This window comes from Phyllopteryx taeniolatus, chromosome 5 (assembly GCF_024500385.1).
Source record: "Phyllopteryx taeniolatus isolate TA_2022b chromosome 5, UOR_Ptae_1.2, whole genome shotgun sequence".
Taxonomy (NCBI): Eukaryota; Metazoa; Chordata; class Actinopteri; order Syngnathiformes; family Syngnathidae; genus Phyllopteryx; species Phyllopteryx taeniolatus.
In genome coordinates, this window is record NC_084506.1 from 15,721,550 (window position 1) to 15,738,890 (window position 17,341).

At 40.7% G+C, this 17,341-nt stretch overlaps 1 protein-coding gene across 10 annotated transcripts in view; it reads left to right on the top strand.

The window, feature by feature from the left end:
* Nucleotides 1-17,052: 17,052 nt before the first annotated feature.
* The window catches only part of shank3a (SH3 and multiple ankyrin repeat domains 3a), a 247,951-nt gene continuing 247,662 nt past the window's right edge, over nucleotides 17,053-17,341 (top strand). For 3 of the 10 annotated variants that reach the window (XR_009788489.1, XM_061773051.1, XM_061773052.1), the window contains exon 1: nucleotides 17,053-17,211. The gene's annotated coding sequence lies outside the window, so the exon portion shown is untranslated. The remainder of the gene's footprint in view (nucleotides 17,212-17,341) is intronic. The other 7 variants (XM_061773046.1, XM_061773047.1, XM_061773049.1 and 4 more) reach the window with 3 other exon arrangements.

Here is a 17,341-nt window from a genome sequence, read left to right on the forward strand (position 1 = left end):
TTTTTTTTTTTTTTTATAACATTATTGGCTGTCAGATATTTACAGTACTATGTCAAAAGACACCCGACAAGGCTAAAAAGAAACCAGCTTTTGGATTCAAATATACTGTACACGTTGGCGATGCGGAGTAAATGTCTTTTGCAGAGCCGATCAATGACGTTTTTGATCGGATCGGCGAATTATGACATTAAAGCCAATCAGCCGATCAGCATAAAATGCTAATTATGGGCCGATACCGATCAGGCCGATCAGATCGGTGTAAAGTCTAGTTATGTTTACAATGACTAATACCCCCACACAATTACAATCTCAACTCATAGACTGATACTTTCTAAAGAGGTAACTGCTGAACCCATTGGAATGGGTGTGAACTAAAACAGCAGAGCCAACCGAGTCACACAAATAGTCTCTCGGATTGATAAAGGTCTGGGGTTTTACCGGCTCTGATATTGTACACAAGTTGCCGGTCCAGTATTAGCTCTATGGTTAGGTTATGTGGAGACAATTTATTTCATTGTCTTTTTCAGCGATTAGATTATGTGGATTTTATTCTGTTTTAAACTCCAATTTGACATTCCGTATTAGTTACTCTCAGTAGTTGAATAAATAAAAGCCCCCGGCAACCATATAAGGGAATACTGCATGCCGCAATGCAATCTTTTTTTCTTTATTTCTTTTTATTTATTTATTTATTTTTTTGGGGGGCTGTGATAACTATGACAACTACTTATGGCTGTGTTGTAAAACTTCTTACAAAAATGTGAGTACAAAAAGAAACCTCAGTAACAACACATTTCTGAGGTATGTGCTCTGTATTTTAAATTGGAGCATAAACATTAGTTGAAGTATACCTTCATACTGCAAATAGTGTTTGCTGGTGTATTGCTAAAGTAGCAAAGTGCAGCTTAAACAAATCCTGACGATCCCTCATTTTGTAGACCGTTCCTCCTCTGCAGCGCTAACAAGATTTTGCAAATCTGCAAAGACCCAAATGGAATCACGAAAGAATGATGTGCTTTTCTTTTTGCCCTCATCAAGCAAAACCAATCTTTGTTTCTCATTCCGAAAAACTCATTTAAACGTATGTCCAACACGAGCCATCCTCCACTGCTGGCACTGACTGCAAGCAATCATGGAGGTGATGAACAATACTACGTCTGTTTCATCACCTAGACAACAAAAATGGCTCGCTTTGACCCGCAAAGAAAAACAGCTGACCTCTTTATTTGTGATCCGACCTCATCTCAGCTGGTTCCCCTGCGCGCCCATGCGTTCCAGAAATGAGTGACGGCAGTGTGGGGAAAGCAATAGAACCAATGCAGAAACTCTTTTGACACAGGGTGCAGTGCTAATGACCTTCTCCCTCAAGCACAGAGGAGATATGGAATAAGGAACACTAATGACTTTTACTTCTCTGGCCACTTGCGAGCCTGCAGACAGCTTGTTAAATATCACAGTGGAGGCAAACACCACACAGAATATGTCTGGCAATTAAAGGCAAGCCTGCACTTTACAGGGTGATATGATAAGCTGCAAATGCAGTTTATCATATCACCATGTGACCGGGTAACGATTTTGTAATCTCATACTTGGTTAAGTGAAAAAAACACAGATTTCTAACATTGTAAATGACATACTCTTTCAAGGAGATGTCTGATAGAATTGGATGTTAGGAGCACAACAGACACAAATAAATTCAGAATCTCAAGACAATGTCCAGGAAAGACGAATGCACCACAAACAGTTTAGGATATAAAGCAGAGAAACCTTAAATCCTGAGTTTCAAGATAATGTCCAGATTAGACCAAAACTCCAGAAAGAAGAAACACAGCTGAAGGCTTGAATCTCAGATTAGCTAAATTTAAAGGTTTTTGCCTACTCCATCTATAGTGGTTGAACTTTGCTAACGTTTGATGATCATTTCGAGGATTTGCTATGGAAAAAGGTTACGGTTATGCCTCCATTGTGCTACACATTATAATGTAATGTCATTGAAACGGTCAATTTCATTGCACATGATTGACAAAATTCGCAGTGATCAAAATCCTAAACTGCCCATTCCTGGTGAGGGGGTAAGCCTCTAGTTTTCAGTCTTTATGCTAATCTATAGTAACCACTTTATTGCTTTCTTCTAAATATCCTGTACATTCACATTGGGACATTTTACTTCCAAGACAGCACATTTTGGGGTACAAATGAACAGCATGTACTTTAAGATGCGTCTGTCTTTTTCAAGCTACCCATCTCCCGAACTAATATCTGTCACTGTTAATGGCAGAAGGCGGAGTACTTGGTTATATTAAAATGTCTTCCTCTGAGAATCCATCCACGATTAAATAGATGATTTTTGCCCCTGCATGGGATTGAGCAAAAAAGACACAGTATGTGCAGAAAAAATAGCACATGCATCTTGTGCAACTGTGTCATTAAAATTTTCTTTGTGTTATACCGAATGTTTTTCTTCTTAAAGTTGTTACATTTAAAACAAAATGTATAGAATTGAACTAAAATTTTTATTATTATTTTTTTTTATACACCTTTGGGATGGTGAAATCTTGGAACGTTCTGAATTCTTGTTTCAATGCCACATTTGTATCATAGCAGATGTCTGCGTGGATGTATCTGGACTTACCATAGCGTGTTCTTGTCTTCGGACCACAAACTAGTCAAGACTGGATCAAAAGTGCGTCTGCTTTTTGCGAGTGGTTGTTTCAAGACAGTCAACAATCGGTATCTCAGAAGCAATCCAATTCTAATTCAATTTGTCAATTTACCAATCTCTAGATTCAAATGCAGTCTTCATTTGTTGCCACTGAAAGTTAAGGTTGAGAAGACATTTTATGTTTTTATACTTTGCATTTGAAAGTTTATGACAGTAACGACATGGTTCTTGGTGATCAACAGAGCACAATGGACCCTACCGAGTTCCAATATAAGCTAAGTGACTAGCCTAAAAAGAAGAGGTCAGTGCCAAGATAAGTGAAATTTTGTGGCAGTATTTACTGCAATTGTGTCATTTAATTTTATTATATTTTATTTTTAACATGTAGTTGTCATTTTCATCTTTGGTTTCTTAATAAGGTGTTAATTAAAGACACATTGAACATGTATGTGTAGTTTAAAAATCAGATTTACATACGTTTTCAAAGGCTATTTTTGAACAATTATTGTTTTTAACCTCTATAAAAGTGGTCACTTCGCGACAAAAGGAAAATGTGGGTGCCGAGGTGACAACAGTTGAGAACCACTGGTCTAAGGGGCCTGAGGTTTACCCAGATGGAACTCGTAAGACACTAAGGAAGAAGAATAGAGAAGGCGTTCTCTCGCCGTGTGGCGCCAGCACTACTGGACTACAATGTCATTACCACAGCTGCCGCGGCATAATTACAGACTTTATATAAAGGACTCGAGCAATTGTGTAATTCACACCCGCAGTGCCATGTGAGCCAGTTTTTGGGGACGTAAGTCCGGGCAAAAGTGGTAGTTAAGTCATGAAGGTCACGTCGCTGGGCTGTCGGCTCTGGTCTGAGGTGGCGAGTGTCTCCGCCCGTCGCTCAGTTACGGGGTCTATTTCTGTATTTAACACATACATAAGGTGCACCATATTATTGGGGGCAGGCATGGTAAAACATAGGCTAGCTTTAAACATACGGTAGCAAGCATGCACGCTAAAACAATGTTTTTAAAAAGGCAGCGGGAGCAAAACTGAGTTCGGTTGTACTTTGTGGAAGTATTTAACAATGTACTCACGTTATTTTTTTGATCAGTCCTCATCCACAAATCTACAAATCCATCAACGTCCTCATCTTCCGTATCTGAAATGAACAGCTGGGAAAGTTCTCCATCAAACACGCCAGGTTCACTCTCATCATTGTCGGAGTCAGTTTCGTTGCCGTGCGGCTCCTCAGAAATGATGCCGGCTTTTACGAAAGCTCGAACAACAGTGCAGACACGTTAGCCCAAGCATCCACAATCCATTCCCAAATTGTGACGTAACTTGCTCGGCGCTGCCCCCTAGTGTTGGTAAAGCTGTGTTCGCCATCTGTCATCCATCGCTCCCACGCCGCTCGCAACTTCACTTTGAATGCCCTGTTTACACCGATGTCCAGCGGTTGGAGTTCTTTCGTCAAGCCTGCCGGAATGATGGCAAGCTCAGAGTTATTGCACTCAGTCGAATGGTGACTGTAGAGACGCTTCTCTCTTCCGGCTGTTCTTTGCTCATTAATCCATTGCTCGAGTTGGTCTTCCAACTCGGACCACCTCGCCTTGTTTCCGCCGAAACTCAGTTTCGTCTTCTTGACTTGGCAAAGCTCGTTTTCCTGCTTCTCTACTTGCGAACCATGGATTCGTTGATCTTGAATTTTCTCGCGGCTGCTCGATTCCCATGTTCCTCCGCGTAACTAATAGCTTGCGCCCCGTTCATTTTGGAGAAAATTTAAGACTTTTAAGTGCGCCTTATGGTTGGGAAAATACGGTATGTAAATTATAAAAGTCTATAGGACGAGAGTGTGAGTGAGGGGATACACAAGCAATTCACATATTAGTGAGTTATTTGTCACCGAGAGCTCCCCGGTGGACGGGACACGTCCTACACCGAGGGACACAGGCTGGTCCGCCGGCCCCACCGAGGCGCCCCGACAACTGGCCACCAGGGGGAAGCCGCAGAGACCCAGGCGGGCGCTAGCTGGCACCGCTCCAGCACCCACAGAACATGGGCGGGTCACCATCACACCACCAATACTCCACGGGAGGTCACCCCACCCCTGAGATCGGGAAGGCGTGAAGAAAGTCCCACCCCCACAGACGCCGGAACCACAAAAACAGGGACAAGAGAAGATCCCCACTCCATGCATGTGTCCTCTCACCATGAAAACCGATCTAAAATGTGTGGGAAAATAAAAATAAATAAATAAATAGAACAATAATAAAACAACAACAACCTCGACAACAAAGAATACAAAATTCAAAAGTTTACTTTCAGACTTACGAAGATGGTCATGTTATTGTCAAATGGCACCCTACCCAGGCAAAAGAATCAAGAGTCGAGATTTAGCATGTTGAGGAAAGGTGACCAGCTATCTACGTATATATGTAATAGATTTTTTTCGTTCTGCTGATATTTTTTCTAATGCAATATGTTCTATGATGAGATTTAGCCACTGATTGATGTTAATAGCTTGTTTGTTTTTCCAGTTTAATAGAATAGTTTTCTTGGCGGTAGCTAACGCGACAAGTAATGATTGTGAATATTTATTAGGGAGGTCGATTATGCTTAAGTCACCAAGTAGGCACAATCTTGGGGAAAGCGGAATCCTGAAATACAAAATTTAAGAGAGTTTTTGTGTAACAAGACCAAAAGCATTGAATTTGTGTGCATTCCCATATAGCGTGAAAATAGGTGTCTGGGGTATTTTGGGTACGTTGCGTGCATATATTAGATGGAGAGAAGCCCATATTATGCATAGTGTACTGAGTAAAGTGTGTACTATGGAGCACTTTATATTGTATAAGCTGTAGATTTGTGTTTTTTGTCATTCTAAACGTATTGTTACAAATCTGTATCCAGTAGCTACGGTCACCAGACATGGAAAGGTCTTCTTTCTCCCATTTGGTGATTGGTAAGTGCATTGATTTAGTACATGAAATTAATTTATAAACTTTTGAGAGATTTATTTTACTTTGTGGGAGAAGCTTCACTATTTGCTTGACCAACTCCGGCAGTTCGAGGGTACTCTGGAGTGTTGGTATTCTTTTTTTTATTGTGTTCACCCTTCTAGAGGCCTCAGTCACAGTTGATCCCACTTCTGACACCAATTGCCATGGAGATCCCTCAACCCAAATTTGAAGCCATTTTACTGGGTAGAAACAGATGTACACTGACCACAAGCTCATGATTATTGGGTTCTTGAAGCATTTATGGCGTTTAAGAAATAAATGGGAGTTTTGGGAGTTTGATGATGTTGCAGTGTATTTGTTCTAATTCTAGCCAAGAATTATACTCCTCATTGTGGTGCAACCATTTGATGAGGTATTGTAATTGGTTAGCTAAATAATAGTGTTTAAAGTTGGGAGCATTTAGGCCTCCCTCCTGTTTACTTTTCTGAAGAGCAGATAGACTAATTCTATTTTTCTTATTTTTTGAATAAAAATTTATTTATAGGCAAGTTATTCCAGCGTCTTAAATCAGATGATATTTTTTACAAAAAGTGGTGTGTAATATATTAAAATATTAATACCGAAATACTTAAAGTTTCCTATAGGAATAGGGTAATCTGGGGTTTGGGTCATGTCAAATTATCTTTTTAGTGTAGAACACCGGCCTCTAAAAAATGTACTACAGGTTGCAAGTGACCCACATACTGGACTTTAGACACCCCTGGTGTACAGTTTATTTCCTGTACAGGTTAGAAGTGCTACCAATGATTACACATGGCAGCGTTCCGATCGATATTTCAAATACACAACACATTAACATGATGAATAGTATCACTCCTGGTGGGTGAGGGAAGCTTGCTTGCATGTAGTGTCACATGGAGATCAATAAAACATGAGGTTTTAATTTAAAAAAAAAAATCAATTATTTTGCAATGTAATTCCCGTGCACCCACCTCAGCGTGGCATTGTTCCGGTCGCCGTGACGTCACAGACACAGCTGTCAAGGGCAAAGGTTGCGTCGCGATTGGATGCCGTGTTCTCTGTCAAAACACATGCATAACGCTGTGTGTCAATTAGGATATTAGGATTAGGATATTAGCATAATGCATCATAGTCATAAAAGCAAAGCCTTGTAGATTTGTGTAGAGGCAAGAATAAAGTATTTTGTTGAATATGTATCCTGATTCTTACAAGAATTCATAGAAAAATTAAGCGCTTCAATTACGAGAACAAAATATTTCATGTTCCTTTTTGATTAGGGGTTTTCACTAATGAATTTCATGAAAAATATTCTACTCTTAAACCAACTGCTTTGTCAATGGCAAAATATGGTGGTTTAATGGTACAGATGGGCAAAATAATCAACTAGTTGATGGTTAGGAATTTTAATATTGGCTTGATTGTTTTGGAATTGTGGATTCATCTTGAAGCAGAAGAACAAAAATGGAGTACTCTACTTGGCTACAACCAGCAGAGGCGCTGTTGATTCAGTCTCAGCTTGCTGTCTGAAGACCAGCACGAACTCTTCCAGGTAGCATTAATCTGTGCACGGTGCAACACTGGAATGGAAACAGGAGTTGAGAAAAATAGATCGAGAGATTCTAGCATCCCATTAAAATATTTTAAACAATGAATTGACCAATTGGGGCGCCAACGATGACCAACGATATAGTGGGAGAACACTGTATTCCATTAAGAAAGCTGATTCCATAAATGCATCTCTGCAGGTTGAAAAAGGAAACTCGTCGAATTCAAACACGATATAGTGCTCGACTTGTACGATTTCCTCTAACGTTCACTCACACTAAGTGATATGACATGTACCATCAATGCTGCTATCTTGCAACTGTTTTTCAACTTTTGTATCAATCCATTATCATCAGAGAATTAAGTCCTTCCAAATATCTGGAATAGTTAAATATCATGTGGCTCCATTATAATCAGCGCGTGTGGGGGAATGGCAGCCAAGGTTGTCAATGAGCGGGTGGAGGGCCAACTCTCAGCCACGACCTGCTGATTAGACGCGAGAATTCATTAGCATCCAAGTGGTTGGCCTCGCCGATGGAAGACAACACAGTTGGACACTGATTGAAAATGTGCACTTTACGTGCCGCTGAGGTGTTGAACAAGTTCTCTCTGTTGTAAACACATACTATTGTCTGCGCTTTCGGGAAAGCACGGTGTATTCTTTTGACCAAAATGGCCTCCATAGTATGTTTATGACTTGGCTGAGTGAAGGTTGGAACTAGCTGCTTGTGGCTCTGGCTGCCTGGCAGACAGACACGGAGCCTGTTGTGATACCAAATGTGACATTAAACAGATGTCAATCTAAATATAGAAATACTTCAATGATACCAATTGAGAGTAGTAATTATTTCAGCCAACATGGTAAGAAGCTTTATGATTAAACACTACAGCATTCCCTCGTTTGGGATGGGGTTTACTTTCCAGAACGATAGACGAAAATCCGGGAACTAGCAACCATAGAGTATTAATTTTGTTATTTATAAATATTTTAAGCTTTATGCATAATACCAATAAAAATATGCATGTGAGGTGCAGGTATTATTTTTGTCCACTTGGGGTCGCCATCCTGCTTTAAACTGTAGCATCTGTGACTCTGAATGTGTGTGGCTTTAAAAGGTGGTTCCCTAGCTTGTGGAGAGATGTAGTAGTCAACGAATGAGAATGTAGAGTTGGCTGGCTGTTAATTGGCTAACTCGTTAGCCAGCTTACATTTTGTGCGAATCCACATCAGTTGTGGTGTGCTGTTGTTCTGTAGCAAGAACCTGAATGCCAAAATTCACAACAGGTGTTTGATTCATGAAAATTTCCACGGGTGTCCACTTCTTAGCCTTTCTGTGACTCTTCCAGTTTCTCTGTATCTTTGCTGGAACCTGCTGATGACACTTAGCTTTGATCCATGAATGGACAGACACATTTTATGGTTGAATTAGAATTCATATTTAAACAGTCCACTTCATCATGCTGTTTACATTTTGACATTATGAGACCAAACGACACCGAACAATTGATTAACAGTTCTCTCGCCATCACAAGGTTTTAAACAGGATGTTGTCAGAGGGAAGTGGCCACTGAGCTAAGAGTATCACAGAGTGTCATCATCAGGTCAAAAACAGAGGGACTGGAAGAGTCACAGAAAGGTGAGAAGTGGGCGACCTTGGACATTTATTGGTCGATTCCTGGATCACCTGTTGTGAATTTTGCAGTTCTGTGCCTTGTCAGTGCCTTTAATATTTCATTTGGGACTTTTTCATTTACAGTAGAATTTACTGCTGGTTGGTTGCAGGTTTTTACGTTTCATTTTAAATACACTTCAATTTGTTCCTGTTTACACAAAAGATAAACATTTTATGTTTTACATTTTGTTCCCATACTGTACCCAATGTGAAACCAAACCAGGTAACGATGAATTGTGATACTGTATATGCTGTATATCCATTTTTAATGGAGATGCTATTCTTTGTATTAAAAGTCATTGTACCATACTCATTATGTCAAATCTGCTGTTTTAAGGTAAAAAGAAAGAGAAATGCATGGAACCTAAAAGTCCGACCATAATCTGTTCTGGGACGTAGCTGTCTGACAGTGGGTGACGGTGGAAGAGATAACCAGGTGCTAATGGAAACATGCAAATATGCAGCTGTCATGAATAAAGAGACCCAAGCGGACATACTCGCAGAAAAGCATTTTGCCGGGCCACATCGCACTGCTACAAATTAGAGAAAATGATAGTATGGATTGGTTGACTGGAGTCTGTCTATGAAGCACATGATGTGTGTGATTGCCATGCAGCTTGAGCCAAATGGCTAATCTTGTGCCGAGCAAACAAATGTGTAATCTTTTTTCGTTCCTCCCCATCAAGTCCATGTAGAGGTAGCAAACTCAACACTGATCACGATTTGGCTGTTGGGCAAAACAAAGTGAGAAAACAGAGAATCTCATTACTCCTTTGCTGGCCATCCAGCCAGATTATTTTTCCAAAAGTAAGGGTAATGCTGTGTCCCTGTTGCCATGCAGATGGAGAGATCCAAGCGAGCTTTAGATACAACACCACTAGAGGACAGCAGGGATGTGGGATGCTAAGCAGATGTTGTAGCGTGATTTGAGATACGAGTAGATGAAGTTATGACCTCAATCACGGTACGAGTTGAACTTGTAAGTCAGGGTACCACTGTAGATTTAAACACAAGGTAAATAAATGGCACTGCGGAGAAATTTGACATGCACATTTCAAATCGATGTGTATCCTAAGCCACGTTATTGTTAAAGGGTAGCATAAAATTTCAAACGCAGGTATTCTGCCAGGGAGAATGTAAATGGAGATCTTAGATGCACTTCGCACAAAACAATTTTGCATTTAATTGCATTCCATTTAAATAGTGTGTAAAAACATTAAAACAGTGTTTGTAATTAAGCTTATAATAAGTATTTACATTTGGTGTTATCACAGTCTTATCACACACAAATCAACTCAGTCACCAGCCAGAGACAGATCAAACCCGAGATAGATATCATAATTTCTTGTTCAGCTGGTTATGTTTTGTATCACATAATACAGTTCATGGACTCATGGATTCGTCCTGTTATTGAGAGGAGCAAAAAGGAGGAGATGCATGGCAAAACCTAAGCTAATGATTTACATGACACGTCTCAGTCATATCGTATTCGATTCAGGGACTTTAAAATCTCTATTGGGATGCATGTAAGAATTGATTATTTCTCCCACTCCTAGTTATGATCACTTTTTCCACTTTGCGATTAGTGGTCGGGTACCTTGCTGTGGTGGCATCACAGAGCACAAAGTAGCCAACGCAAAAGCAAAAGATTTGCTGATATTTCACTTGATGTAATATACTATATGATGACTGTTTGAACTCCCTAGTTTTGTTTGGCTGTTCCACTGACAACTATACATTGTAAAGGCTTAACATATTCCTAAATGAACTGCACAGGGAGTTCAACTGTTCTATACTCATCGACTTTTGGCAACTTTCCCAATATTCAAATCCACAACTCCGAAGTCTAACAATTGTAGTTTGACGACCAAGCCGCCATTCTCACTTGTCTGTGAGCAAATTTTCAATTCGGAGCAGTAGTATTAGTTTGCCGTGCAATAGCACGTTAGGCGGTACTCTTTTTGTGAAACTGAGAGGGTCTTGTCCTGCTGGAGTCGCCGTGCCCCTTCCTCAATTGAACGCAAGAAAGAAAAGATTGCGTTCGCGTGGTTTCCCAGACGTCATTACCCAAACGCTTCCCCATTGGGTAAAGGTTACACATCAAGATTCTGGCCAGGATTCACTCAGGCTATGACTACCACATGCAATTATGATGGCTGCCATCGGTGAGAGGCTTTCCAAAGGCTGTATGCCTGTAAGTTTTTACTTTGACTTTACAATGTGCTTTCCTTGCAAAACAGATGCTCTGGGGAAACTTTGAGTGCCAGATTACTGTAGGTCACAGCATTTGTGTCTTTTATTAAGTAGTGTCCGTCGCTCAGTTTCTGGCCACTGAATATTCCTGAAGGTGTTAGTTGCTAAGGGGCAGCTTTTTAGACAGTAAGGTCAAGGAATAGTGAAGTGAAACCTTTTTGCTTTGACATTCTCCGAAAGGTTTTTGCACGTTCCAAGTGTTTCTGAATTCTTTGGCAGGTTTAATTCCAAGCAAGTATGTCCTTTTGAAAAGATATTGAAGTTTCTCATGTGTATGTAGCGATTATAGACAGTCATCCAGGTCTTGTCTTCAACAACCAAGAATAGTCCAGTTGCCCCGATTCAATGACCACTTCGCCAATTTATTAGTAAATCAACGTTCTTCAATGACACAAAAGTAGTTGCATCGCTGTATGTACATGCCGGTCACACGGATCATCAGTGTTTAAAGACTCTAAGAACAGGGAGCTGTTATCTTTTACTGACCCAGAGTCAGTAAAGATGACGAAGATGAGACTTGTACTCATTAAATGTATTAATAACAATTCAAAGATTGAATGATCCTACTGTTGCCTCTCCTTGAGTCATTGTTCCTTAATGACCAATTACTCATATTAGTTGTGTGTTCCTCCTAAAAGGAGTGAGCCATCATCCGGAGCACGTATACAGGTTTAGGGTGACAATCCTACTTCTTACATCAAATGTTACTGAGTCCCCTCAACCTGGATTTAATCCCTGTTTACTGGGTCACAAAACCTCTACACTGATGATAATACCGAATCGCCTGGTTATGAGGCATAGTAGCCAGATTGTGCACACAACCGTACTGACGGCATATCATTCTGTAGACCTCAGTCATGGCTGACTATCCCACTTCTGACATCTATTGTCTATCATCAACCCAGACTTAAAATCTGTTTACTGGGTAGTAATATACATACAGCATGCTGACCACCAAGAGGTGAGGCTATTTGGCATGGTAGTGATGGCATTTTTCCGCTTCCTTCAAACTGTGCTGGCCCCACATCAGGATCCCACCTCTGACACCAGTTTTCCTGGAGTACCCTCAGCCTGGTTTACCTGTTAGAAACACCGGTACTCTGACCATAACCAAGTGTTTAAAATCTATGACTGACTATACAAATAATGAACCACCCTTCTATTCAATCTCATTGATTCATCATTCCTTCAATGCTTCTCTCGCTACTTGGTCATTAAAGAGTGTGCACGCAGGTCCAGCTCATTCTTTCATTCGTTCATTAACGTACGCAGTGAACACGGTCATTATAATTTCTCATTTGAGTTTGATGGTTTTGGATTGTTAGTCGCGAACTAATTTTGAACTCCCCCCAATAAAAAAGTCACAACTTTGAGGGAGTCATAGGTGAAAACAGGAAACCGCGCAGTTGGGCACGAATGGAAAAAGAGGAAATGAAGAAAGGATGAGTGTCAAATCTGGTGCAGTGGAAGCGATCTTGGCAGGAATCCGAAGTTACCATAGCGACGAGCAAAACCTCTGCAGCAAATGAGAGGCGTAAAAAGAGAGGGGTGAAATAAAGAATATGGACCTTGAGGTTTTGTGTCCCTCTTTGTTCACGTGTTGTGCTGAGGCAAGTGTTCTGTGCAAATCTAAGATGGTGTGAAATCACTTTAAATATTGTGGCTTGGTGTTGTAACTTCCTCTTGTTCATTGCAGGAGAGAAGTCAGGTTAATCAAAGCCCTATTAAGCTCATCAGTGCTCCGCTCCAATGGATGACAGTCCCTGGTTGAAAGGATATGAAGCGGCGCAGCTTTCATTTTCATGAGGGCGCTTTTGTGTAATGTGGACGGTAATTGTAGCTTTTGATGCACTGGACTGCCAGGAGAGCTTCCTTTTTTTTTTCTTTTTTTTATTTATTTTTTTTTAATTTTTTTTTTTTAAATAAGCAGTATGTGAGGTTTCAGAGCTGCTGTGTGCAATGCGTGCATGTAATCTAACATGCTTGTACAACAAAGCCAAAAGGTGGCATGTATGTAAATAGATTTTCAGGAATTGTTTTTATTTGAATGTAAATTTACTAACGATACCACCATAAAATATATTTTTAATGCTGTTTTTACATAAGGAAAAGGGTGACCTCTGATAGCATACTTTACCAGCAGGAACACATAAACACTAAATTGGTCACACATTGTTTCCCCTTTACTTTTTATAGTAGTTAGAAAATGGATATCCAAGAGATGTTCTACAGAGGGACTTAACAATTAATGACACGTGTATCCAGGCTCTGCCTGCCCAAGACTGGTGAGCCTACTTTTAACACCAGTTGTCAGGGAGTACCCTTAGCCCCTTTTTTTTGTTTTGTTTTTTCCTGTTCGGCTGTTAGGTCAAGCAGAATGGAGGATCTGTATCCCTTTTATGCCGGAACAGTTTTACTGTGTCACAGTGGAGTTTTTAAGCTGCCCCTGTGGTTTCTTGGTATTAGAGTTGACGTTTATTGAGAATCAGAGTCGATCAGACGAACAGAACAAGGTTTATACAGGGGAGAGAGAAACAAAGACAAAAGACAAAGCACTAATTGTAAACAGGATGAGAAAAGTACAACCCCAATTCCAATGAATTTGGGACGTTGTGTTAAATAAAAACAGAATACAATGATTTGGAAATCATGTTCAACCTATATTTGATTGAATACACTACAAAGACAAGATATTTAATGTTCAAACTGATAAACTTGAATTTTTTTAGCAAATAATCATTAACTTTGAATTTTATGGCTGCAACACGTTCAAAAAAGCTGGGACAGGGTCATGTTTACCACTGTGTTACATCACTTTTTCTTTTAACAACATTCAATAAACGTTTGGGAACTGACACTAATTGTTGAAGCTTTGTAGGTGGAATTCTCTCCCATTCTTGCTTGATGTACAGCTTCAGCTGTTCAACAGTCCGGGGTCTCCGTTGTCGTATTTCACGCTTCATAATGCGCCACACATTTTCAATGGGAGACAGGTCTGGACTGCAGGCAGGCCAGTCTAGTACCCGCACTCTTTTACTACGAAGCCACGCTGTTGTAACACCTGCAGAATGTGGTTTGGCATTGTCTTGCTGAAATAAGCAGGGGTGTCCATGAAAAAGACGTTGCTTGGATGGCAGCATATGTTTCTCCAAAACCTGTATGTACCTTTCAGCATTAATGGTGTCACAGATGTGTAAGTTACCCATGCCATTGGGAGGAACACAGCCCCATACCATCACAGATGCTGGCTTTTGAACTTTGCGTCCATAACAGTCTGGCTGCTTCTTTTCCTCTTTGGCCCGGAGGACACGACGTCCACAATTTCCCAAAACTATTTTAAATGTGGACTCGTCGGACCACAGAACACTTTTCCACTTTGCATCAGTCCGTCTTAGATGAGCTTGGGACCAGAGAAGCCGGCGGCATTTCTGGGTGTTGTTGATAAATGGCTTTTGCTTTGCATAGTAGAGTTTCAAGCTGCACTTACGGACGTCGTGCCGAACTGTATTGACTGACATTGATTTTCTGAAGTATTCCTGAGCCCATGTGGTGATATCCTTTACACATTGATGTCGGTTTTTGATGCAGTGCCGCCTGAGGGATCGAAGGTCACGGCATTCAATGTTGGTTTTCGGCCTTGCCGCTTACATGCAGTGATTTCTCCAGATTCCCTGAACCTTTTGATGATATTATGGACCGTAGATGATGAAATCCCTAAACTCCTTGCAATTGTACATTGAGGAACATTGTCCTTAAACTGTTCGACTATTTTCTCATGCACTAGTTCACAAAGAGGTGAGACCCATCTTTGTTTGTGAATGACTGAGCAATTCAGGGAAGCTCCTTTTCTACCCAATCATGGCACCCACCCGTTCCCAATTAGTCTGTTCACCTGTGGGATGTTCCAAACAGGTGTTTGATGAGCATTCCTCAACTTCCTCAGTCTTTTTTGCCACCTGTCCCAGCTTTTTTGGAAGGTGTTGCAGCCATAAAATTCCAAGTTAAGGATTATTTGCTAAAAACAAAAAAGTTTATCTGTTTGAAATCCAACAATTAACATTGAACATTGTCTTTGTAGTGTATTCAATTAAATATAGGTTGAACATGATTTGCAAATCATTGTATTCTGTTTTTACTTGTTTAACACAACGTACCAACTTCATTGGAATTGGGGTTGTAAATCATTGCATATCTACAACAATGAAACATTAGATATGAGTCTTGTATGGGGCTGTAGTGCTACACCCTGTGAGGGAAGGGCAGGACAAGGTAGACCAGGACAAGGACAGGAGAACCATGCAGGACAAGGGTCGTGAACCCTAAACAACTGAAGTGTGGTGGGATTGACTATGTAAATGTATGTATAAAAGTTTATAGGACGAGAGTGTGAGTGAGGGGATACCCAAACAATTTGCATATTCATGAGTTATTTGTCGCAATAAGTGAGTGGCCCCACACCCAGTGAAAGAGTCCCAGGGGTGTGTGCCTGCAGACACATGCAAGTGAATTGACACCGTTTCGCATGCACAAAGACTGACAGAAGTGTCCTGTAATTGCTGTGCCTGCAAGGCGGAGGCTGAGGACCCGACCCAGTCAATCGAGGGCCGGGATCGGGCCCAGGGGTCTACCCGAGAGCAACCTGGCGGACGGAACACGTCCCACACCGAGGGACCCAGGGCAGTCCACCGGCCCCATCGAGGTGCCCGACAACTGGCCACCCGGTGAAGGCCGCAGGGAGCCAATTCCACCCCCCCAACCATGTGTTCTATGTAGCACTTTATATAGTATAAGCTGTAGATTTGTGTTTTTTGTCATTCTAAATGTATTGTTACATATCTGTATCCAGTAATTACGGTCAGCGGATATAGAAACGTCTTCTTCCCATTTAGTAATTGGTAAGTGCATTGATTTAGTGCATGAAATTAATTTATAAACTTTTGAGATTTATTTTACTTTGCGGAAGAAGCTTCACTATTTGCTTGACAAACTCCGCCAGTTTGAGGGTGCTCTGGAATGTTGGTATTCTTTTCTTTACTGCTGCTTTTAATTTATTGTATTGAAGAAAGTTTCCGCCTGTTATTTGGAATTCTTGGAACAGTTCATCACGTGTCCTAAAAACATTATCGTTAAATAGTTGTTGTAGGTAGTAAATTCCATGTTGTTCCCATGTGCTAAAATGAAGGCGTATATTATTAATTTAGTACCCTTACCCAAACTTGAACCTGGTTTACTGGCTAGAAACCTGCACTCTGACCATGACATCAAATAGCGAAGCTCTTTGGCACAGTAACCAGATCGTGACCAGAACCATAATGACTGCGTGTTCACCCTTCTGGAGGCCTCAGTCACGTGTCCTAAAAACATTACTGTTAAATAGTTGTTGTAGGTAGTTAATTCCATGTTGTTCCAATGTACTAAAATGATGGGGTATATTATTTATTACGAAATCTGGATTACGCCAGATTGGGGAGAGGATACTGGGAGCTAATTGAAATCTTGTAGATTCTAAACTTTGCCACCAAGTTGTTAAATTGGATGTGATTATTGGACTACCCTTACCCAAACTTGAACCTGGTTTACTGGGTAGAAACCTGCACTCTGACCATGACCTCAAATAGCCAAGCTCTTTGGCACGGTAACCAGATCATGACCAGAACCATAATGACTGCGTGTTCACCCTTCTAGAGGCCTCAGTCACAGTTGATCCCACTTTTGACACCAATTGTCATGGAGATCCCTCAACCCAAATTTGAAGCCATTTTACTGGGTAGAAACAGATGTACACTAACCACAAGCTCTTTGACACGATAGATAGCTTGTGTTATCTGAAACGGTATACAGATTGTTTACACAACTGTAGTCACGTCATGTTCCACCTTCTGGATCCCACAGAGTCACCGGTTCCAAAGGTCTTTCAGACTGATCCCACTTCTGACACCTATTTTCATGGAGTAACTGCAACCTTGATTTTAAACCTTGTTTTTTTGGAAAGAAAGATCTGTACTCTTGACTACTTCCGAAGTCCTACGCTACTCTATCGTAGTACATAACAGAAAAAAAATAAGTATACCAAGTATTCCAAGCAAGTAAAAAGGCAACTACTGTAAGTATGAACTTTAGCTTGTTTTATTTAGTTACTTTCTGCCATTGTCATTTATCCACAATTTGATCCAAGTTTAACACCACTTCTAAGAATCAGTTCCCAGACAAATGAGCCAGTGAGAAACTTAACA